The 22,656-nt window shown below is 44.1% G+C and overlaps 1 protein-coding gene across 19 annotated transcripts in view; it reads left to right on the top strand.

The window, feature by feature from the left end:
- Positions 1 to 912: 912 nt before the first annotated feature.
- PTPRF (protein tyrosine phosphatase receptor type F) overlaps positions 913 to 22,656 on the top strand; it is a 391,730-nt gene continuing 369,986 nt past the window's right edge. For 17 of the 19 annotated variants that reach the window (XM_030493849.1, XM_030493857.2, XM_030493854.2 and 14 more), the window contains exon 1: positions 1,190 to 1,355. The gene's annotated coding sequence lies outside the window, so the exon portion shown is untranslated. Of the gene's footprint in view, positions 1,085 to 1,189; positions 1,356 to 22,656 lie in introns of those variants that run through there. The other 2 variants (XM_030493851.2, XM_030493853.2) reach the window with 2 other exon arrangements.

Below are 22,656 nucleotides of genomic sequence, written 5' to 3' on the forward strand. Positions count from 1 at the left end.
CTCCTCAGAGTGCTTGAGGCAACCACGCTGGGGCAGAGGAAGAACCTGTGCAAACTCTTTGGCTCTTGCCACCACCCTGGCTGAATAGACATGAGAGGACAACGGCAAAAGGTCCTCAAAGGAACACTCTTCTCATGCACGAGGGGAATTCCTGGAGACCACGGGGGGTGGGGAGAACTAACATGTGGTGTTAAACGCCAGTGACCCCAGCACAGCGCACAGAAGGGAACGAGAGCAGGGCAAAACTGCCGAGCACCGTGGTGTTGCCTGTGCTGACGCAACCCCGGCTCGTAGGAAGGGTAGGGCAACGAGCCAAAGAGCACCAACACAATCCGTGCAGTTGACTAACTTAACCCTTCCACTATCTAAAAAGGCTGCAGGAAATCACAGACTCGTAGAATCGCAGGACGGTTTGGGCTGGAAGGGACCTTGAAGATCATTTGTTCCAACTCCCCTGCTTAGTTTTGCTATTTCTTAGTTCAGGGCTCTCGCCAGGGAAGAGGAAAGGGCTGGAGTACCGAGGCAGCTGAAGCAGCAGCGCTCGCTGACTGCATGAAGCAGCTCCGAACAGCCGCGACACGGTCCAACCCATCACAAATCGCAACAGGTCTCAGCGTGGCGCTCACCCGCCACCGCCACAAACGCGGAGACCCGGCTCCGCTCTGCCTCCCGACGGGCGCTCCCTACACCGACCGTTTCCACCTCAGGTCTGATCGATACCCAACCGGCACAGCGACCCGGGCTTAACAGCGGCGGGACCGGGCACCCCACCGAGAGGCGGCGGGGCCCTGCCCTCTCCCGCGGGCCGGCGGCGGGCCACGGCGGCGCGGGGCCCCCGGCTGGGTTCTTCCGGCGGCGGCGCCTCGAGAGTGCCCGCCCCGCCCCGCCGGGCCGCCCCCCGCCCACACCTGGCCGGGGCGGGCCCTGCCCGCGGGCTCCGGGCCGACTCGGCGGGCTGGGGCGCGCGGTAGCGCAGCGCAGGCCGCGGCGGAGCGGGGCGGAACGGAGCGAGGTTGTGTCCGGGAGCAGTGCCGCACCGCGCCGCGGGGCTGGAGCGCGGCAGCCGAGGCCCGGCGCAGCGCAGGTGAGCCCGCGGGCGGCAGGTGGCGGCGCGGCGGCGGCGGCGGCGGCGGGGCGGGCTGGGCTGGGCTGGGCTGGTGGCGGGGCGGGAGCGGCGCGCGGCCTCGGCGGGGGCGGGCTGGCGGCGGCGCGCGCGGAGCGCGGTCCCGCGCGGCGGCTGAGGCTGAGGGAGCGGAGCGGAGCTGAGCTGAGCTGAGCTGCCGGGCGGTCGGAGCGGAGCGGGTTCTTGGCGGCGCCCGGAGGCAGCATGCGGGCGGCGGAGCTCCGGAGCCCCGGTAAGTGGCTCGGCTGCGGCGCTTTCCCCTGTCTCCCCCGACCCCGCGCCCAGCTCCCGACGCGGCGGGGTCGTCTCTCGGGGAGCCGCCAAACTCCGCCGCCTGTTGAGCCCCGCGGATCGGCGCCCCTGAGTGCCGGCCCCGCCGTCCGCCTCTGCCTTCCCGCCCCCCGAGGCCGTCACGCGGTGCCCGGAGGCTGCCGGCTGCGCCCCGCGGGGCCTCCCCGGGTTGGCGGGGAGCAACCAGGCACCTGCCGGCGCCGCGGCGTGGTACTGGGGGCGCGGGGCTCGCCGCCGCGGCGTGACCTTCCCGGTTGGCTGCGGCGCTCGGGGCAGCCCCGGCCGGCGGTCCCCCCCGCGGTGGGTTGGCGGGGCTGGGGTGCAGCGCTGAGCGCCGCGGGGCGTCCCGGGCGCGGCGCCTTCGCCGTGCGGGGACGGGGGGAGAGAGGAGGGGAGGGGACGCGGGGCGATCGGCAGCGGCCCGAAGCGTTTCCCCGCGGCTGGCACTGGCCGTTCCGCGCTGGGAGGAGGGAGGGCGCTGCAGCGGGGCGCGAGCCGGGCGGCGGCAGATCGCGCCTTTACCCTTCGGTGGGGCGAGCCGCCGCCTGGGAGAGCGCGGGGCTGCCGGGCGGCGGCGTCTTGGGTGGCGAGAACAAAGGGTCCCCGGCGGGAGCGGGCGGGGAGCTCCGCCGCTGTGCCCGGGGTGCCAGTTCCCAGAACTGGGGCAGGGGGGTGTGTGTGGGGATCACCCTTTTCTCCCCTGCCCGTTCTCCCTCCCCGGGGAGCGCGGCTGCAGCCTCCCCGGGGCCAGCTCCTGCCCCGCAGCCTCCTTCGCAACCTGTTGGGCCGTCTGCCTGGCCAGAGCCCGGAGGTGCCCGGGGGGGCGGGCAGTCTTCCCCCGCGGGAGCCCCGGGGTTGCCGGGCTCGCCGGCTCGCCGGGGCGGGCAGCCTGCGGCGAGCGGGAGGTGAGGCGGAAGGCGAACACTGCAAACGGGCATGTTTGCCTTCCCGGTGCTTTCGGCACCTAGAAACTGTTAAGACCCAACTTCAAGCAGTTCAAATACGTGGCGTAAATTAAATTTAATGAAAGAAAGTATTTCAGCGCCGTTAAAGAAAGATCTGTTCCCGCAGACCTCTTGTGTGGATAAGATGTGCTGTGTTTCCAGGAGACTGACTGGGGCAGCTGCTTTAAAGCCTTTCGGAGTTTTGTGTTTATTTCAGATGTAACCAAATGAAGCTGTGTTGTCAGTATCAAATAAACTGTTCTCTTGTCAAGTGTAGAATTGAGCCATAAAAAGCGATTTAGTCTGAAGATAACTGGATAATCAAAGCTTCAGTTGAGTATTTGCTAGTTTAGAGATCTCTGAAGGCAGCTAACTTAAGCAGGGGCGGTGAGCAAATAGAGTTTCCTTATGCTGCTTGTATAACCACCTTTGTACATTTTTCAAGGTAAATGTTAGAGACATGACAAATTTAATTTGAGCTTACTGAGGTCCTCTGCTGCAAATGACTTATCTCCGTGTCCGGTTACTGGGTCATTGTTCCAAGCCTGCCAGTGTGGCTTTGAAAATAGCTTTTTAAATAAAGTCCATTGCACTCCTTACAGTAATGCAGGAAATGCGTGGCTCATGAGAATGGTTTTATGGATAGAGCAAGTGTACTTTAATCCTGTTTTTATTATTTCTGCCACGGTGGTTTGCTGTGGGGCTGAGGATGTAGAAGTGATAAATATCCGTACGTTGAAGCGCACAATCAGCAGTTTGAACTTTAAAAGTGTGAAGTAGAATTTTTGTGGCCGGTTTGTGATCTGGATGTGTGGTGCGTGACAGTGTTGGATTAATTCAGTTCTCAGTTTCTGCCTTTAACCAACCATCTTAACATGCAAGTTTCTCAGCCTACGTCACTGGCATGCGTCCTGGTCGATGAAATAGGATGCAGCATGACCATACATGTGAAGGGGTTAAAACAGCTTATGCCCAAAGAGTTAATGCATCACTTCAGCTCAGGAGATTTTTATAATTCAGCTTAGTTAGAAATATTGCCATCTGCCCTTTTCTTTGCATGTGCGTGCCCATAAATATGTCTTGGATAAATACTGGTTGGGGCCGTTAGCAAAGTAGTAGAATCCAGAGACAAGGTTTTATTCACATGCATGTTGCCAGTGAAAATGTCAGTTTCTGGGAGATTGAAGTAGAAGCTGTCCTACATTGTGCCTGCATTTGGTTGTGGGTTGAGAGGTGTGCAGGTAATTTTGATTTAATTTTTTTTTCTAAACTAAGTCCTGCTGTTTGGAATGGGAGATAACCGTCATTGTCAAAAGCAGAGAAGACAGTCAAAGCTTGTGATTGTAAGGAGAAGGATCTAAGCTTGTGGGTAACAGAGAAGAAATGTTGTCCTCTTTGTGTCCACATAATGCAGGGCTGTGGGAAGATATACTTAATGAGGATGATTATTGCTGTGGCTTTCCATAAATCCACTTGTAATGGAGGCTTTGTACAGTTGCTTCTGAATCTGTACATTTAAAAACTGCAAATAGCGATAATGGAGTTGGCTAATAGCAGACTGTCAAGTAAGTGCAATCCTTGTGATAATGTTCAGCCATAGATCTCCATTTAAGTATTACTTTTAAGCAGAAAATGTTTCTTGTATATGCAACTGGGAGGAAAAAAACCCACAGATGTTGCCTGTTCTTGAATCTTAACTGGCTAACTTTAATAGTGCAAGGGGTAATTTTTCTCTCCAGCTTTTTATCAGATAGCAGGAGATCTACAAGTTGGTAGATCCATTTGATGTGAAGTTAGATAGTAGAAAGGAATAATAATAACCAGCTTTTAAAAACTGACTGAAGAGGTGTGCCTGAGCAGCACACTGTGGCTCTGTGCAAATGAAAGTTGGGACTTGTGCCTTTTGAAGGATTGCAAACTTCCCTGTGAAGCACTGAAGTGAACTGAGCCACCAGGCGAGAGGCTGAGCTGATCTTGTTAGTAGTATTAACCAGGATAAACCTTTCTGTTTCAGTGGGTTTTTTTCAGTGTCTTTTAGAAGCCAGGGGTGAGAGTTAAATTACTCATTCTGGTTTGCAACTTAATAAATAAAAGGTGAAGGTAAGACAGTAGGGAAAATTTTTAATGTGCTATCCTGGTACAGAAGGATGTAAAATCACCTGTTATTTTCAGGTGTAGCGCTCATAATAGCTACTGGATGTTTTATTTAGTGTTTTGAATGAATGCAGTTTTAACTTACTTAGCTAAGAAGCAGCTTTTGAAGGAATCTGGCATGTGAGTTGCTTATGTTTACGTTTGGAAGAATTAATTGAGAAATACTTGTGATTCTCACCATCGTTGCTTACTATCCTTTAAGAGCAATGCATTGGCTTTGGTCTTTCATACAGTTTGTGAGGGCTCCTTATGGGGATTTACTTTTGCTTGAAATCTGACCATAAAAGTAAGCTTTGTTTCTACAGATCTTAGTGCAGTGCTCAAATCCAAAATGTATGCTTCCTTTCCAGTAAAAACTTATAATTACATGGGGTGGTAGCGAACTGGAAAGTATTGCAAAACATATGTAAGAACACTGTCGTACAAACTCTAAAACTGACGAATGACTCACTGCGCCAGTGCTATATCAAATTCTATCTATACACAAGGTTTAAATGACAAGTTTACTTTAGGCAGGAAATATGCAATTTTCTTGTACTCTTTCTTCATCTAATGTCAAGTGAGCTTAATGAAATGGTACATGTGGGCATACAGGAGGCACCAGTTGTAGAGCTTTAATGAGTAAGGGGAACAAGCACTGCTTGGCTCTATTTGTGGAGATGATAGAGATGTAACTACTCTGTATATTTAAAACCAGGTTCATGGTACTGATGCATGTCTTGGTATATTTGTTTATCTTAATGTACCTCATCATGATTTGCTTATGTGCATTTACTGATGTTCTATTTTTTGTTTTCTATAGGAGAGGGTACGTGTGTTTTTAGCAGTATACATATTCATCTTTACATATTTGTATTGGTTGAGTTTCTAACTGGCATTTCAGAATTTTGGCAATATTTTTGTGAATATAAAATTCATGCTGCTGCCAGAATGAAAATGGGATGATGTTCAGCATGGGAAAAGGGCCCATGGTTGTAGGTTAAAGAGGAAAAGACAGCTTTCCACTACAACAACACAGGTTTTATTCATGCTGTTGACTTTGTAATTGTGATTTATTATGAGAAGCTTCATAGAGCTTTGGAGAGGCCCCTCAAAAAAACAAGGGAATGTAACCAGGCAGTAATATCCTGTAGCTGGGAAGCCTGTGTGAGCTGGGAGGAAGGCAGGAAAGAAGAGGATGGAGAAAACAGTGGGGTAGAGGTATCAGAGTCTTGTGCTGTTGCGATGTGGCTCACCTGTATTTATGTGGATGACGGGGTGCCTGACGAAACACCTGTGGAGAGCCCTACACTACAGGGCTAAGGAACCCAATATCCACCCTTTTTAAACTCTTCACAACCTTGTCTTTTAATTTCTAATTTAGCCATAATCCGTTCTGCCACAAAGTCTATCAGTTGCTATCTTTCTGGGCTGTAGGGAGCACATAGCACATGTCCTTGTTCTTCACCTTAATTGTTCATGAGAGCTGTAGCGACCAGCGCCTGCAAGTGGTTTTTACTGCTTGTAGGAAGGTCAAAGCCTCCTCTGGATGTGAAAGGAGGCTAAGGAAAGGACTCTTAATGTCAGTATGCACACAGTGTAGGTACACTTGTGCCTTACTGGGGAAAAAAAAAGGATGAAACAGGTCTTGCTCCTTCAAGGATTCTATTATCTGAGAACTTTTCTGAAGATCAAAAATATAGAGATAAGTTAGGGTTTTCGGAGGAGAGGATGGAAGCAATATATATAAAAAGCCTGCCTGAGAGCAGATTTGACAAAAGCATTTCCTAACACCTGGGCTCAGGATTCAGAAGAAGTAGCTCTGTTTAGATGCTTTCATTAAGTACAATCCACTGTATACCTGAAATACAGCAATACCATTAATCTGGGAAGGGACGGATCAGTCCCACTCTTAGTGTTGTCCTTCGGCAGGCATAGAAGCTTCCAGTTTATAACCTGCCCAAAAGACATTTATTTCTTGGCACAAAATTTCAGCCGCAGCTGGCAAGTGGGTAAGTACTTTCTTCCCAGCCTTACTGAAAAAGAGAGGAATTATTTAGGTTGGCACAAGAAGTTTATGGTTCGGAGTTGTCAGTTGAAATTGAACAGAGGAAAAATGTGAAGGTTGGGCAGGTGGCATCACTCTTTCAAAAGCAGTGCTGGAAATCCCGTCATCACTTGAAACCAAACCAGACATGCATGTGCTTGACCGTGGTGAGGCATTATCTATTGGCTTCATATGCCCCTTCCTTGTTTGTTTGTTTGTGGTGTGTCGTGTCCCCCCCTTTTTTTCCTCTTTTCTTCCCCTCCAAGTCTAGTGCTTGACACTGAATTGCACGTGTATATACAAGGAATAACATCTGTTCTATTTTATGAGATCTACACAGCGCAGTTGCTTTTTTATCCCTTCAGTGTATGGATTCTTCTCTTGTGTGTCATCGTCACTGCTGAAGGCAACCGGGCACTTGAGCTTTGTAATACCTCTTCTTTCTTCAGGAGCAGGAAGTTATTCATGGGATGGTGCTTCATTCTTCAGTTAGATTTCCTCATAAAATTAGATCTTACAGTGTTTTGGAAAAGCCATTATTTTTCTAGAGGGTTTTGTGAGTAGGGATGGAAGAGGGATGATTGTGTGGCTCTTTCTCTGCAGGAGTTTTGGTAATTGTTATATCGACAGGTTAGATTTTTGTGCACCAACCTAGATGTATTTTGATAGGATCATTACTTGGGAAGGTAGATTAGATCTGAGAAGTATGAAGAAGACTAGTCTGGAGTTTAGATTTTGGGATATTTATTTATTTATTTATTTTATTTATTTATTTATTTTTACCTGGCAGATACTGTGCTTCTGATTTTTTTTTTTTTTTTGCCTTAAGGAGAACCATAGAAGTGGTCGAGAGAATCCTTTTGGACATGATGTGTAAGACTGTGTTGAGGTTTTATTTGCGTGGAAGACATGAGATTGGGGGAAGGGAGGAAAATGTGACTTCTTGTTTTTGGACGGAGTTGTTCCCTGTTTATAAAATACTGTTTTCTTCAAGTACAAAAGGAGTTATGTTTGTTTATGTTTTATTAAGTAAGATTAGTTTCACCAAATTTGATCGAAGGTCTAGTTGTTGCAGAATCAATAATAATTCTCTTGTCTTAAGGAAAAACTTGTAATTTATGAATGTACTGTCCATTGTACTTTAACTACTTGTAATACAGAATTTGCAAGATTACACAAATTGACTAGAAGATGCATGCAAAATCCAATAATACATTTCCCGTGTCAAAGTTCAGTGAAATATGAAACATAATTACCATAAACAATGAAAATTAGCCTCTTAAACTTATGAACTAGAAGGTGTGGAAATAATTTTGTAATATATATTCTCACTGGGTTTGTCGAGACTGTTCTTGGGCACCACCAAAATTCCTTTAAAGTCTTATGTATTCTAGTCTCTGTGTTATGTGATAAAAAAACCCTCCAGTATTTGTAACTTTGTATTTAACCTGAGGAGGAAGCGTGCCTTTTTGAACATGTATTTTAGATATTGACTGTTTCCTCACCATAGCCTTGTTTCAATAGCTTCCAATTAATAAAGTGCAGACTTGAAGAATTGCACCTAGGGACTCCAAGTATTTCAGCAGATTGTAGAGCTACTGCTTTAATTCTGCCTCCTGACACAAAGGTAGAATGATAAACTTTTGGAGGACACCTTCAATATAGTGAGATGGAAGTCCGTCGATAGCGGAGTTGCTGCTCTTGTTGGAGTTTTCTCTGGATTCTGCTACATCTTTGAACCCTGTAAAACTACGCTTCATGCTTTGGGTGTAGTGTTAAGATAAGAGTACTTGTTTGAGATGTTTTGGCTTACAAGAAGGTATTTCCACTAACCTAATTTCCTGAGGTCTGTCCCATTTCAAGGGGTTCATTTTAGCACAGGTCAGTAGGTGCCGAATCCTTCTTCATCCAGGTAGGTCAAGACAGGGAGAGCTGGTGGGAGCCATGATTTTAGCATGCTTTTTTAGCATGACCATGATTTTAGCTGCTTTTTTTGGGTTGACGCAAAGCATGGCTTTCTGTTATTTGTAGCTGGATTTTGGATGAGCGTGGGCTCCTGCTGCCCCCACGTTTGAGTGGGCAGGTACCATCCTTTGCACAGAGATGTCTTCCTCTTGACAGCGAGCATCACACTTGGTATTTCTTTCTTTGCTGCTGGCTTCCCTGGTTGTCTGGGTCTGCAGTCGAGGCCATGATGGCAAGAGGCATCTCTCGCCTGCGTGCAGCAGAAGTGCACAGAAGTGTAATGCGTGTCCCCGGTGATAAAACTCCATCAGCTCTGTAGGAGCAGACTGTTACTTCTGATAATTGCACTCAGTTCCTACTATGTTTCTTACCTGAAGCTTTTTGTCTGTAAACAACATAATAATAAAGTATGCTGCTATATTGTCTCCGTGCCAGTCTCTTGCTTGTGCCTGTGGAAGGAGTAAGGAGCATAATTAGTTACAAGAAGGGAAAGTTCTGAAGGATTGTGTGGCAGCAGGCTGTCACGCTCTTCTAGTGATCCCCCAGCCTGTTGTCAGGAAGCTGGGCATCCTTTAAGAATAGTATTTTACTAAAAAGTGATCAAAGGCTTCTTCAGTGGCCAAAACCATCTAGATACATGCGCAAATATTTGTCTTAAAATGGCTTGCCTGGGGTTACTGAGATCAGCAAATTGACTGCAGTGATGAAAAAATGCCTTTAATACACTAAAAATCATCAATTGGATTTTGTTTGTTTAGATCATCAGGTGTTCAGGGCAGGCACCATGAATTGTACAGTGTTAAAGAATATATTGAACAGCAGTTACGTTGCTGGAAAACATTTGTAAATGTAAGTTTGAATTAGAGATGTATTTTTTTTCTCCTATTAGTCTTTGAAGAGTTGTGCTTTGAAGACCAATGAATATTTGGTGCTCTTAAACATTGTCTAGAAGGAGCAGGTAAAGGATCTCCTGACCTCCTGTTTTGCTTTTCTTTCTTTTCCTTTGAGCTGATACCTCTATTGTATAGGGTTTTTTGGATGTTGTAAGGAATGCAGACATTCTGATTTTGGCATCTAGGTGATAGGACTAATAGGATGGGATGACACAACTGTGTAGGTTATGAATGGAGGATGAGCTCTCAGATACTGTCTTTCTTTGTATCTGAAGGGAGTTAACAGCCTCTTGTATTCTTGTTGCACAGTGTAATTAAAATAAACACTATAATGCTAATCATTTATGTATTTCTGCCTGTGGGTGAACTTTTAAATTGGAAGTAGCTATACTTGGGTGGAAGTGGATTTTTTAATTTATTTATTTATTTATATTGTAATGTTGCCTGTTTCCACTCTGGTAATATTTCAGTGAGAGCGCATAAAAAATATTGCCAGGCAGCTTTGTTTTTGTTTTTTATTACCTAATTGTATATTCGAGTAACGATGTAATTATTGCTTTTAACAAAAACTGCCTGACTTGAGTGTTTAATTCCATCAGACTCAAGCAGTCACTGATGAGGTGATAAATGATAGGTTGTATGGAGAAGTGGATTTGCAATTATTTGTTACTTTGGGAGAAAAAAAAAAAAAAAGGGAAGATGTTTTGTTTCTGTCCAGTGACTAATGTTGAAAATCAAAGCAGTGCACCAGATGTTTTTTCTAATGAATGTGGTTCAAGGCCTCTTTTGTATGGAGGAGGATTTCGGCTGAGTTCGTCTCTTGGCTTTGAAGTTTCTCTTGCTTGTTAATGCAGCAGTCCTCTAAATCTCATGCTCAGGACTTCTTCATTGAATGGAGAAGCGGGAGACCCTTCATGTGTCTCGCAGCTCCCCGTTCACAGGAGGTGGAGGGGCAAGAGCGTTTTTACAGTGTGGGCTGAGCACTTCCATTCACTTATGTTTATTTCATAGAATTTAAACAAGAATAAGTGTTTCGCTTTATTTGTTGATGTCTGATTAGGAATTAGTGGAAGAAACTGAATTGCTGGTGTGATTAACGGTTGGTTTTGTTTCTGGTGTATGAAAGGACTCATTGTCTGAGGCTTTTCCTCCATTGCGCTGTGCCTAATCCTGCTGAAATCACACTAACGATGGCAGCGCTTGAGGCTCCTCTTCTTGTTTTCCTGTGTGTGTAATCATACAGCTCGAAAAATTTCCTCTTCTAAGGGATGGTTGCTACTCATGCCGAATCTGCTGTCACATCATAGGGATCTTGGCTAACAAGGTGGGCATTAGTTGGGTGGGTCTATGGGAGAGAGGGTGGCTAATCGGAAATCTGCAAACTGATCTAATTCATGCTCATTTGGGTTTCAAATCTGGCCCTGATGGTTGTGTTAACACTGTCTATCACCTGACTCTTTGCAACCATGACTGAAGAAAGTGAGCTGCCTCATTCTAACTTTTAAGTCCTCCCAAATTCTTGTTAGATCAACTTACTGTACCTGCTGATACAGTACTTTTGCAGGGAGGAATGTTAAAATTGCTCAGTGTATGCTTTCGAAAGCAATTTTAGAAGTTTGAGGTGCATAGAAATGAAGACATTTCTAAAGCACATAGCAAGAAATTCTAGCAGACATGACTGCTCCTCTTTCAGAAAAACCCTGGAAGAAACACAATACCCCACCCCACGAACGCTAGCCTTTCTTTTCCTCTGAATCGGGTTGTCATTCCAAGGTCTCAGAGTGATTTAAAAATATAAAGTAAACTCCCCTGAGGAATCTATTAAAAATTATTTGGTTCACTGAACATTCAGTGCACGTTCAGTCTTGGAATCCATTACATGCCTGTAGAAAGACTTTAAAAATCCTCTCTGATGAAGTTGGTCAGAGTTGTGTCCCTTTGGCAGGTGGGTGTGAGGGAATTTCATTGCTTTATTTTCAAAACAGAAGTGTGCAGAATTAATATTGATTTTTATTATAGCTATCTGCTAGTGCCACTATATCCGGGGGTCGTATGTCAGCTCTGCTTTTGTAGTGGCAGCTTTCCCTGTTCCTTTAGTTGAAGGCTGTAGTTGTGGAGCTCTGGATATAATTGGGAAATGCTGGGTTTTTTTCCCCCTTGAATTAAATTTGTAAAGCTTTATTACCTAGAATTAAATTCTTATCAGGTTGAAATGGTGCATAAATTCTTGTTGAATGGAGACAAATGCTATTAGAAATCGGTGAAACTAAGCTGTATTTTAATCCTAGATTTATTTTCATTTCCATTGCCGTACATTGAAAACACTTGGCATCTACTTTGTCCATCTGCATTGGTGTTTTCTTGTTCTGATAATTTTTAATGGTTAAGTCTGGGAGAGACACTATGTGTTAGATTCCCACTTACAGTGCTGTTGTGTGCTGTGGCATGGATTATATTTCCAGGTACCTGGTATAGGTGTTGTCAGTTCTCATCAGCACGTGCTGCCTTTGTGTGCTCAAGAGAGTTATCATGTTGTTCAGCAAAAGTATTTCTTTTGGAAGAACTTTTCCATTCTTTCAGCTCATGATGAAGAGCTGCAGTGTGTGATCTGTTGGGTTTTGTATGCAAATATTCATAGTTGCTCCGAGCATGGTAATTTTTCAGAGCCTAAAGTCAGGTAAGGACTTAAAGAAAACACAAATAATGGGCGATCCCTCCGGATATGCAAGTTTATTTGATTAACCCACCTGACCTGCAGCATTTGAGAGCAGTTAAATATTTGGACAGTCAGCAGTCCCGTTGGTCATGTTTCATTAGGTGGTGGCCTTCTACGTTTGGAGTTTACTCTGTGTTGCTGGTGTTGCCAAGTCTTGTGTCATCTCAAAAGGGAACCGTGTGGGGGGGACACGGCCGGTGCTTTTGGGGGTGTTGCTGAACCAGGCTCCCAGGAGGAGCTGGGAATGCATGTTGCTGCAACAGCATCATCTGCAGTGGGTAGGAAATTGGAGGCAAAGGAGAAAATTGTTAATTGCGATTGTCAACACCATAAAGGTTAGCGGGTAGATAAAGTTACTAACCTAAGCAGAAATAGCAATGCTGCCCTGAAAAGTGTAAAAGACTTGTCAAAACCTAATCTAATCTCCTGCATTAACTGTACATTGCAATAATGAATAAATGAAATTCCAGCAAGCCGAGATGGCCCAATTTTAATAACTTATCAAAAAATCAAAATGAGGCATTGCTCTGGAAGAGGCATATCACGGTTCTCCAAATTTCTTTCTATAGAATCGTTTTTAATTTTATGCGAGTGTACACTAATGGTTTAAAAACTCATTTGTATCCTTGTCAGCAGCTTGACCAGGATTTTAATATAAAGGACATGGTTTTATCTTGAACTGGTCTTGTGTTTCAATGGGTGTTGCAGTCAGCTGGAAAATTATTTGACTTTTTAACTGCTGTGGTTTTGATGCAGTGACTACTGCAAGAAAGTAAAATTTATGTAAAACCAGTGACGCTTTCAATTGTTGTGTTTCCATTTAGATCCAAGGGGAGGGGAGCTGAAGCACCAAGCCTTGCCCTTTTTTTGAAGATCTGTGGTAACTCCTTGTATTACGACTAGGTACAATTCCAATCCTTGCCAAAATCTGAGGAAAGTAAGGAGGAAATATTTTGGTGTATTTCTGGATGCATTACTGAAGCTGTTCTGGTAGAAATTTGGCTAGTAAGTTTTATGGGAGAAAAGGCTAGTACAAGCAGGAGAAAACTCCCTTGGGATTCAAATGTGGTTTTAAAAATGTTGATAGTACCTTTTTGTCTTTTCTGGCAAGGAAAGAGTATGATTATAATGTGGTTTCATCATACAGGTTTTATGAGTGACTAGACTGGCTCTGAATTCCTGACTTTGGAGTGTCCAAATTGTGCATAATTAACTTAAAAGTGAGTTTTTGGAGACCCAAATGCTTCACAGGAAAATTAATGAGAAATCTAATGTAATGTACTACTCTTTTCAGTATGGTTTTCTCACCTAAAATTACTGAGTTATAAATATTTTAAACAAAAATTAGCTCCTCAGCTTTGATTCTGAAATGAGCTATGAGCAACTATTCTCCTGTATTTGTGGTCTCAAAGTGAAAAATGTTTTGATTAATAGAGCCACTACATTAGTTTTTATGGTAGTTTGCTGTGACACATGTAGTTTCTAGCTGTGCTTAAAAGGTGTAAGTTTGGCAGACTTTCTGCTGTATTTTTTCACCTAACTGCATTATGGGTTTGCATATAATCTTGTTAATGAAATTGTTTTTTGCACGATTGCTAAAGCATCTCTGAATGGGTAAAAGGTGCTTTTTTGGACCAAAGGATTCATGGTTTGTTATCAGTTGTGTGTAGGGTGTTGGGTGCTGCTGTTAGAGGAGGGCAGTGCGGTGTTGCTCTGCACCCGCCTGGGTAAATGCAGTTGTCTGAGCCATCGGAAAGGAAAACAAAATAGTTTGGCTTGGTGTGAAATAACTTGCACGGCTCCGTTTTGCAGTGCTGTCTTTCGCATGTGTCTACGTGAGGCACAAATGCACTTTGCAGGGTGGCTGTCTCCCTTAATGGCATGATGGAGGGGTTTGCGTTCTCACTTCAGTTGCGGTGCAGAGGTGCTGGAGGGGATGACACTGGGTGTTCATCAGGTTGTTGCCCTGCCTTCTGACGCTGCGAGACCTTCTCAGAAGGGTTGTCTTGCTATAACCAGTGTGGGTAAGTGGAAATGATTTCAGAGGAGATTTAAGGAAAGACAAGTAGTCACTGTGAAGGTAACTCCAGGAGACCAATCCAGCCCAGCAGCTGTGGGCTCAGTTTTCTGAGCACTGGCTGTGACCTTGGTACATGCGTGAGCTATGAGAGCTCCTGACAAGCTACAGAAGCCCTGGGTGCATGCGTGGCCTCTCGCTTTGTTTAATAGTGGATTTATTTTTCTCTTTTTTGAGGAGGGACAGAGGAGACGCCAAGGGTTCCCAGCTACAATGCTTTTCACATCTTTATTTGAAAGTGTTTTAAGCGAGGGACATCAGAAGCTGAGATACAAAGCAACCTTTTGAAGTTAAAAGTGGGTCTGCATGAAAATGAACTGCTTGTCTGTGAAAAGAGTCAAGTGTGAAAGGATAGGATGGTTTCGCTAAATGAATTTGATAGTCTGAATAAGTGTGGTGAGGCAGAGAGGAGAATCTGGAAAGGTCAGGACTGAGCATGTGACTCGAGACGAGGCGGTGGAAAGACATGAAAGGAAATGCGTGGAAATGCCTCGGTTTGCCTTTTTTTTTTTTTTTTTTTTTTTTTTTAGTTAGAAGTGATTTATTTATTTTGGTAAAGGTGGTCATAAAAAGGGAATTTTAGAAGCTTGCTCTGGAGAAGTGGGGAATCTGATTCCTTTGGGATCTTGTACCTTTTTTGTTCAACTTTTGTGTGGTTTCAAATAGCTAAAAGATCAAAGCCCCAAGGAACTCCTTGTTACGTGTGCAGTCCCATTCGTAGGGCTGCTCTTTCCTGCATGCTCTCTGCAGTTGAGTGCTTCAGCAGCTTTTTGTCCGAAGTACAGGAGTTCTCATTATCACTGTCTCATTTTCAGTGATCTGTGTAACTTGCAGATTTTAACTCAAATAATCTGTGACATGTTTTCTAGGTCCCTGATACTGCTTAAAAGGATAAAATGCTTTCAGTGTAGATAAATGTGAGATGATTGGCACTGGTAGCAGGAAACTGCCTGAACTTTTTGTATAAAGTAAGGGACTCCAGGTTGACTGTCGCCACTCAGGCTGTGATTTTGAGACCAGCAGTAGTTCTGTCAAACCATCAGCTCTGTGGTTAGTAGTGATTAAAGAAAGCTTATAAAATATTACAAAACTATATGAAAAGAGTAAAGAATGAGAGAGCATTATTATGCCATGTCTAAATCCATGGTTTGTCTATATGTTAGATATGGTTTCATCTCCCCGTTCATCTCAAGAAGCGTATAGAGCGACTGGAAGTGTGGAGAAATGCAACGTGAATCATTGGAGATCTGGAATGGCTTCCATGTGACATGACTGGGGAAGGTGTGATTGAAGAAGGAGATGACAGAGGTCTGTAAAATGATGAGTAGCTTGAGGAGGGTTTGGCTATTTCATCTCATAGCGTAAGAACAATGGAGAGTAAACTTTGCAGGAGCCAGGTTCCGACCCCAGCAGGAGGAAGTGGTTCTTCATGCAGGGGCGGTAAGCCTGTCTGACTCCTGGAAAAGGTCTTTTGGGGACTACTCAGTGGATGAATCATGCCAGTCTAAGGAAACCCCTACCAGTGAAAGTATTGAAGGCTACAAAGGTGCTTGTGGGAAGTGCAGATGTGCTTGTCCTATTTCTGCTCTTCTCTAGCCCTGTGCTTACAGGCCGTGTTGGAGACGGGGTATTAGGCTAGCAGGACCTGCACTGTGACCCAGTGCATGCTTTTTTATGTTTGTGTCCTGTGTGTTGCCATTCACTCCATGAACTTTGTATCCCTAGTTTGCTTAACACAGGGCAAGCTGTCTGCAGTAAAGCCTTTTCTGTGGAACTTATTTTCTTGAGTGAGAGCAATGAATAGATAAGCTGCAGCTGGCAAAACCTGAAAGCTAGAAGGGGGAGTCACTGCTTTCCCATTCCCGTTCCCAGTTGCTGTGCCTTACCTTATGCTATTTTGGTGTTGGGCCATTTCACTGAAGCAGCAGAAAAATAACTTCAGGGCTAGGGGGATAGCTGAATAGCTTTCTGCTGGTTAGTGGATTAAGGCAGTTCATAGCTGCAGTGAATATCCAGAGGGATGGGACTGCACAGCTCGAGAGAAGGCAGTGAGGCATTCTCCTTTTTATCACTAGCAAGCCATGAGATAACTTGGATGTCCCAGGGCACAGCCCACCCATCTCCCAGCTGTATGGTCTTCCCTCGCTTATGCTGCCTTTGGTGATTGCTAAAGCAACTTGAGGAAGGCTACAGCTCAGTAATACAAAAGAAAACTAGGAAATTCTGTTGCAGTCTTCACAGTTTTCAGCAAGCTTAGGTAGGACACAAATGGTGCTCAAGTAGGGCTCCATGTCAGCATCGCGTAAATGGCAGCACTGCCCAAACAGGTGTGAGCAGTGCTTTTTGCAGAGGTGGCAACCTCCTTTGCAAAACCAGACTGCTTGCTGGTGTAAGTGTGGAGCAGCCTCCCACAACGTGGTAAGTAGAGACTGTAACTCTTCTTGCTGTCTGAGATGTGTAAGTGGAGTCATTACCTGCCCCTTGTATCCTTGGGGTGCTCTGGAGTGAAGAGGGCACCTAAGTGCGCAGGTGGGCAGAAGTTATTTACTTGCTTTGCATTGAAAGAAGGGTTAGGGAGTGTTTTCCAAAAGCAACTTGAGGAAGGGAAAGTGGTGGGAATTGGATCTGGAGGAGAATTTCTTCCTTATTGTCTGTGGGTGATAGCACGGAGATGTTTGCCCAGGCAATAGGAAAAAACTAGTTGTTCTGATTCTGTGAAAGTGTATTATTTTCTGTTATGTTAGAATGAGTACTTTTGTGTAAAAAATGCTGATTGAAGTCTTAACATATTATTAGCATGTGCGAAATAGCAATGTTTGCAAATGTGCCCATTTGTTTTAAAACCAGATGGATCATGCCTTATGCCTCCTCCTTTTGACATCAGACCGCCCCGAAAGGCTTTAGGAAGTTGTGATCTTCAGGGCTTTTTATTTTTATTGGGTAAGAGGCAAAAAAAGGCCATTATACAAAATGGAAAAGAAATCTGCTTTTAGTTGAAGGGAGTTACCTTGTGAATGTCATAGACAACTATGAGCAATAATGGTGGAGGATAAAGATTTGTGTTTGAATTCATCTAAAAGAACTAACACTCGATCGATGGGGAAAAAATGTGTTTACTTAAAAAAGCCGTAATACAATATTAATGACTTCCAACTATTCTGAAAATATCTTCATCTTTCTAGGTAGATCTTTCTACCTTAGCTATTTCAAAAGAGATTTGCTCCACTGCTTCTATCTAGTGCTACCTGTCAAAATAATTTTTCTTCCATGGACAGGCCAGCAAAATGTCATGTTGACTTTTTTCCATTATCATTTTAGTACGGGCAGGTCAGCAGCACTTTATAGAGGACTAGACAATTTCCCTGCTTTTGCAAGGCTGTGTAGATAGGTGTATGTGTGGCCTACTTTTCATCAGTAGTGGTTTAGATTCTCACAAACTTAGATTTTGGTCCTTTTTTTTTTTTCCCGCAGAAAGCTTTACAATTCATTTTTAAAGCAGTGCTAACTCAGTGCATCTAACTAGCTGAAGATCATGAATAGCTTTGCTGTTCAATACAGTTAATGCCGTAAAGCTCCTTCTGGAGTTATGCTATTAAATAATTCACTTATTTTCCTCAACTTCTTTTTTCTGGTGGCCTAGCTTTTACAATCATTACTAAAATGTTGTTTGAAATCCTAATTTTATTTTTTCTTTAAAGATTAATTCCATTAGTGTGTAGTTTAGGGAGAAAAATGTTCCGTTATGGGAGAAACATACATTACTTTTATGATGGATTTCGAAAACATCAGTAGGAATATAGTTAGGACTGCGATACAAGATGACTGTAGAAAAGTAGCACAGTTTTTTTCTGCTCTTGAGTATCTGTGTTAGGATTGTGGATATTAACGTAGTGTCCTGTTTTTGGCTGGGATAGTTTTCTTCCTAGTGCTGGTGCAGTGCTGTGTTTAGGCTTTAGTGTGAGAACAATGCTGATAACACACCGATATTTTAGTTGTTTCTAAGTAGCGCTTACCCTCATCAAGGGCTTTTCAGTTTCCCATGCTCTGCCAGTGAGGAGGGGCACAAGGAGCCAGGAGGAAGCAGAGACAGGACACCTGACCTAAATCAGCCCAAGGGATATTTCATACCCTAGAACATCATGCTCAGTATAGGAGTAGTTGGCCAGGAGGTGCTGATCGCTGCGTGGTGATAGGCTGGGTATTGGTCAGCGAGTGGTGAGCAATTGTATTGGGCATCACTTGTCTGTCATGGGTTTTATTCTTCTCTCTCTGTTTATTCTTAACTTTATTTCAATTATTAAGCTGTTCTTATCTCAACCCCTGTTTTTTTTCTGATTCTCCTTCCCATCTCACCAGGGAAGTGGAGTTGGCTGAGCGGCTGCATGGTACTTAGTTGCCAGCTGGGGTTAAACCATGACAAGTAGGTAAAACAGGCAACATAAATGGAAATATATTTGGAGTGGTGGAAAATGAAAACATCTTGATGCACATTTTTTTTTTGGTCATAGTCGCAAAAAGCTTTCCAAAGTTTCAACTGTTCAGTGAAGGGAGTGGGTTACACTGTGACTTTGACAACTGTTTGAGAAGGAATTGTTCCCTAAACTTCTCACACAGCCACCCTATCAGGAGTTACTTTTTGCAGGGAGTATGGCCTGGAGTCATGGTGTGCTTAGGCATTTCAGTCATGTGTCCTCAACTAGATTTTTACCTGGGATTTGCACTGGCTCATTTCTTCATCTAGGGAACTGGTTTATGATGAGTGATTTGCAATAGAGTCATTTCTTTCCCCATTGCCCGATAGCCTTCTTTGTTTTAGTCCTTGGTGCACTGCCAGAAATAACAGTTACCTCCAAATCTTTATCTGCGTTTTATTGAGGGCAAATTTGAACAGATTTCTGATGACACCTTTGTTTTTTCAGGATTGTTTTGGTGTTTTGGATGTTTTCCAGATGTGTTTAATAGTCTTCAGTCCCTTTTCTCCTGGGGTGCATGGAAGAAACTGGCATTTCCTTGAGCTTGGTGACAGTTTGCCTGGCGGTGGTTATCAGCCTGCCAGGATTCTGTGTGTTGAGTCTGTGCTCATCCCATTGTCCTCAGCTCCTAGTGGAATTGGTGAAGGGTGTTCCCCTGTTGACGCTGGTGGAGCATGATTTTGATCACTATGTAGCGTGTCTCTATGAAGTGCTCTGAGTTACCCCATGGAGTTTGTGGCCTCAAGCAGCAAACTGCTTAGCTGGGAGCCTGGCAGAGTTATGCACCTAGAGGAGAGTCAGTCTCTTCTCTAGATTAGGAGTTCTCCCAAGCCTGCTGCTCTTCAAGGCCAGGGCTGAGTTTTGTTGGAACAGACTGATGAACCTGTTTTCCTTTGTGCATCTTCTGCTTCAGAGCAGAAGCTGCTTGGTGTACCCAAGACGTCAGGAGGGCTGTGCTTGGCTGGGCAACCAGGGCCCGTGGATGGACCTGAAGGTTGGTTATCCTGATGCAGTGGTTCCTAGCAGCTCTCACAATGGACATCAGCATGTGTGTAGGGTCTGTGTTGGGAAGTAGCAACCCAAGTGATGTGGCTGGGAGGACATTCTTTACCTGTGCTTTGTGCGGGGGTGTGTCTCATGATGCTTAAGAGCAGCTGATAAGACCTTGCCGATCCTGGGCATGGAGCTGCTGGCAGAACGCCTTGGCATGAGGCTGTATTCAGCAGGGCGAGGCTGTACTCAGCAGGGCTATGCTGAACCTTTGTTCACCTGAAAAACACTATTTGTGGGGTCCTTGGAGTTGTGTGTGTGTGTTTCACTGCTTGCAGACACCTGCAGTTCAAATGAGCGTTTTGACTTCTGCTTAAAGATGGGAACGGAGGTTACTTGCCTGTGAGAGGAGTCCTTGAATATGTGCAGACCACGTGTGTTCATTTGCCCTCCTGGGCTTGCTGGGGGGACCAGGGTTGGAAGGTGTACTCCAGGCCTAATCCCTTACACCATGCCTTCGTGTGTGTGCAGAATCAGTGCTGGTAAACCTAAGGAGGTCTTTCTTCTGCTGTGCTTTGTGGTTGTCCAGCTTGTAAGTATAATTGTGGGCTACACATCTGGAACCTTGGGTTGGTAGTTATGTTCTCGCTCACCAAGTTCTCCTTCTGGGATGCTCCTTTCCCTGCTCTGTGGAGTTGCAGCCCTAGTGCTTGCACATAGGGTTTCACAGATGCCCCTTTTCACCTGTGTTGCTCATACTAAAGACTTTGTAGGTGCTAATGATCTGCTGCAGACTGCTGTGGGAAGTGAAACATTGCCCAATTGTACATTTCTCTATTTTAGCCTGGAAAAAAGGCATTTGAATCATTCACAGCATGATGCAAAATATTTACAGCACTTGAAATGCTTACAAATACATGTGGCAAGCAACAATATAAGCAATGTCTTAAGCCATGTGGAGTAGTTTAATCTATCTGAAACTGCTCCCTGGGTAACTTTTTGATCTTATCAATACAGAAAACTGACTCGGGGTAATTCAGTCAATGTTAGTAATTTTTAAAGTAATAAAAATATCATTTGACACACCTCCAAATTGGCCAAAATACTTCTGTTGAAACAGAAGTTCTTCAGATCTCGAACTTCAGTAGTACTCTGTAAGTAAATAATAAAATACTATTTGAATTTTATTTAGGAGCTTTATATAAAGAATTAAAAGAGATGGCAGGGAAGGTGGACAATGATCCTCTGTGGTTGGGAAGACTTCACATGAAGAGTAGCTGAACTGTTTTGCATCAGAAAAAGGCAAATCAGAAGGGGCGTAAGAAGTCTAGAATGTAATAAATTACTTAGGCATTCTAGGTCAGGAGACTATTCTTTGTTGTGAGATAGAAAGGAAATGTGAAACACTTCAAAATCAGCCAGTTGAAGATGACTGAAATGAAAATCCTTTTCACAGTTCATGCAGGAAAACAGTAGCAGGCATTTGGGATGTCAGTTTTTAAAGTTCAGAAGAGAGTTAGATATTTATACAGGTATTGGAGCTATTTATATGGATATTTGGATTTGCAAAAACATGTAAAGAAGAAAATGAATGCCATACTTCACTTTGGCTGTCTCTGTAACAGTTTGGTGGTGGCAGGGTGAGCTTTGCAGCTGATCCTGCCTTGCTTGTAGCATTCTCTGAGGCTGGACATCTTGTTCATGTCTGCGAGTTCAGCAAAGTGCACTTTAAAAATCAGCTAGAGGACACCCTTCCTGTGGGAAACTGGCAGATTGTATCAACTATTTGATAGGCTTTTTATCTGCAGTTATAACTGTAATGGATTTTAATACTGGTATCTGGTGTGGTTTCTGCTGAGTCAGTGTAGAGATTCCTGTTGACTTCTGTGGACGTTAGGTCAGGTCCTTTAAAATCAATCCTATATCCTATATTAAAAAGTCTTTCTACCCTTACTCAATAGTTTTATACTGTTGTATGAAAATATTTTAAATGCTAAGCAAAAGTCTTGTACATTGTTAATCCGGGAGGAATTACCCAATTATCATGATCCCAAAGGTCTGCCCAAAAGTCTTGCCCAGCCAGCAGTATTTTTAGCAGTCCCTGTCTCTAAAGCAGGTCACATAGGTTCTTTTTAGCTACAACTTACTACTAAAATCTGCTTTGTTTTGGGAACACTTCATTCATTTCTCAGAACTGGGGCGATTGCCGAAGGTCATCTCAGAGGAACGCTGTTTTTTAAACCTTGAAGTTTAACCTTGGGAAATGTGGTAGTGAAAACTCAATGTGCCAGGCAGAACCGAGGTTGCAGTCACCCTGACAAAAGCTGTTGGAGCAAGTGATGATTGAACGGAGAGGACAGGAGGAAACAGAGTACTTGAAATTTGTGTGGTTGGTACATTGTTATGTCCATCTTGGAAACCCATGTGCCCGATAATTAGTGCCCTCGGTCCACAAATGACAGAATGGAGTTGTACAGATTTACCTTGCAGCTACTATTAAACAGTTTGGATGAAAATGTTAGAAAAACAAAACAAAACCCCAAAAATCCAAAATCCTGATTTTTGTGATTGCAGGACAGCAAATTAGTCTAAATAGGTATGTTGCTAGAGGAAGATACATATTTCTTTAAAATCTTTGGTCTGATCCACAGTTCAAAATATATTTAGAACAAGTGTCTAAACTAATTGGAAGGTGGAATATTTCTGGCAAAGTTGTCACCCTTACGTTTGTTCTTCTTCTCCCTTTTGTGCAAAAGTTATCTGAAAGCAATCTTATATTTGAGAAAATCACCAGCCGCAAGATCACTGGGTTGTGACACCATTGTACCAAACTGATGGCACAACCTGTGTTGTGTTGCAATAGGAGCATTCAATAAACATCACCTGGCAAAGTTATTTAAAAGTTCTGGTATTACTGAGTTCTAAAATCTGTGTCTAAATACACTTGCAGTATTGTCCTCTGAATAGTGCATGCTCGTGCAATGGTCCGTGCTATGAGGAGTCAG

The sequence above is a fragment of the Strigops habroptila genome, chromosome 8 (genome assembly GCF_004027225.2).
Source record: "Strigops habroptila isolate Jane chromosome 8, bStrHab1.2.pri, whole genome shotgun sequence".
NCBI classification, from domain to species: Eukaryota; Metazoa; Chordata; class Aves; order Psittaciformes; family Psittacidae; genus Strigops; species Strigops habroptila.